We start from the raw sequence: 2,462 nt of genomic DNA on the forward strand, positions 1-2,462 counted from the left end.
AGTGGAGGACAATTCGGGGAGGGAGTAAAATATCCACCGTTCCACCACCCTTCCTCCCTTTCTCCTTTCCACTCCATTCTCTTCCCTCTTTCTTCCCCTATTCCTCATCCCCCTTTCTTTCCCATCCTCCGCCCCTCCCTCCCTCCCCCTTTCCCGTCCCTCCGTCCCTCCCCTCCATCCATCCCCCTTTCCTCGTCCCCTCCGTCCCTCCCTCCCTCCATCCATCCCCCTTTCCCGTCCCTCCGTCCCTCCCTCCCTCCCTCCCCCTTTCCCGTCCCTCCGTCCCTCCCCTCCCCCTCCCACCCCCTCTCCCGCCCGCCGGAGCGCCACAAACCCCAGTTCCGTCACAACACGCGGCGCGTACTTTCACCCCGGCAAAAACCAGACCGGGGTCCCTTCAATGCGCTCGGCGGGGGGGCGTCGCGACGTTCCTGCTGTGGACGCATGGAAGGTGCACGCCCGCGGTGGCTGAAGGGCGGTCGGGTGTGATCGACGCGTGCACAAAACACACGCGCACGCACGCTCATGAATACACACACACAAACGCAGAAGAAACTCATCCCACACCACATATACACACTCCGCTTTCTCACATCACACACACACATACACAAGATATGCACATGCACACACACACACACACAAATATATACACACTAGCTTTACACACGCACACACAACACATCCACATGCACTCAAGCACAGATCAACGCACACACGCTCCCCCACCGCAAGGCAAGACGGCGGTAACACAGTCACATGGTAACACGGCGCAGGCACACGGTAACGCGGGCGGGATCGTGACGCGGGGCGGGGCTGGGGGGGTCACGGCCGAAGTCACGTGACTCGCAGTCGTGACGTAAGCCTTAGTGTTGCCGAGATGCCGGTCGCTTTTTTATCTCTCCTCCTTTTCTTATTCTTTTTTCGGGTTCGCAGAAATGCGTCGTCTGGGAAACCTTTCTTTTTTCTTCTTCTTCTTCTGTCGCCAGACTTGCTTGGAGGAGTAGGAGGAGGAGGAGGAGGAAGGGGGGAGTGAGGGGGTGTTAAACTCCTCCGTGTACGCAGGTTGATCGCGCGGTCTGAGGGAGGATGGATGCGGAGACACACTGGGGGACATGCTGGCCAGGGCCGCCTCATGATGTAACCAGATCTATCTTTGCTAATTCACATCGCGGCACTTCTCTCTAGCTCTCTCCCTCTCCTGTCTCTTCTTCGACTCCGTCTCTCTCGTCGTCTATCTCTCTCTTTCTCTTTCTCTTTCTCTTTCTCTTTCTCTTTCTCTCTCTCTCTCTCTCTCTCTCCCTCTCGATCTCGTGTTTTGTTATTCTTTTCACTCCCTCCCTCCCTTCCTTCTTCTTTCTCCCTCCCTCCATCTCTCTCTCTCTCTCTTCTCTCTCTCTCTGCTCTCTCTCTCTCTCTCTCTCTCTCTCTCTCTCTCTCTCTCTCTCTCTCTCTCTCTCTCTCTCTCTCTCTCTCCCTTCCTCCCTCCCTTTCTCTTCTTTACCCCTCCCTCCCTCCCTCATATTCTCATCTGCTCTATGGCCATCCACCTCACATCTGCCTTGGCTGAGCGAGAGGACAGGACGGAAAATTATTCAGAAAAGTCCTCGCATTATCACTCTGTTGGTGCGCCTGTCTGCCTCCTTTCCGGCTCGCCTTCTTTAGCCATTTGTCTGTCTGTCTGTCGGTCTACTCTTACAACATCGTTCCTTTTTTCCCCTCTTCTTTCCTTCCATTTTCCTTCCTTCTTACATTCCTTTTCCGGTCTCTCCCTTTCCTTTTCTTCCATTTCCTTCCACTGTTTTTTTTCCTCAGAGCCCACACTTACCTTCCTTTCCTTCCCCTCCTCTTGTCTCCCCTTCCTACCCCTCTCATTCTTCTTCCATCTTCTCCTTATTCTCCCTCCCCTTCGTGTCCCCTTAACCCTCTCTTCCTTCATTCTTCCCTCTTCCTTTCCCTCCCCTCCCTTTAACTTTAAACTCTTCCTCCTCCCTTCTCCCTCTTTCCTCCTCCCTTTCTTCCTTCTTTTCCCTCCCTTCCTCCTCCCTTCCTTCTTTCCTTCCTTCTTTCTTCTTTTTATTTTCATTCCACTCCCTCCTCCTCACTTTCTTCTCTCTCCTCTTTCCTTTCTCTTTATTCCTCCCTCCTCCTCTCCTTTTCCTTCCTCCTCCATCTTCCCTCCTTCCTCCCTTCCTTCTCCCTCTTCCGTCTTTCCTCCTCCCTAATCCCTCTTCCCTCCTATCTTTCTCCTTCCTCCCTCTTCCTCTCTCCTCTCTCCTTCATCCTCCCTCTTCTCCCTGCTCCCTCCCCCCCTCCTCCTCCCTCCTTCACCCCGCCCCCATGTATCTCTTCCTCACTATCGCCTCTATCACGGATCTCGCGTCCAGTCCGGCTTGAGACATTGAGGCTTGGTGTTGGCAGCTGGGTTGGAGCAAGAGGCTGGGCGGGCGGGCGGTCAGGGA

The sequence above is a fragment of the Penaeus vannamei genome, chromosome 25 (assembly GCF_042767895.1).
Source record: "Penaeus vannamei isolate JL-2024 chromosome 25, ASM4276789v1, whole genome shotgun sequence".
In the NCBI taxonomy this organism is placed as follows: domain Eukaryota; kingdom Metazoa; phylum Arthropoda; class Malacostraca; order Decapoda; family Penaeidae; genus Penaeus; species Penaeus vannamei.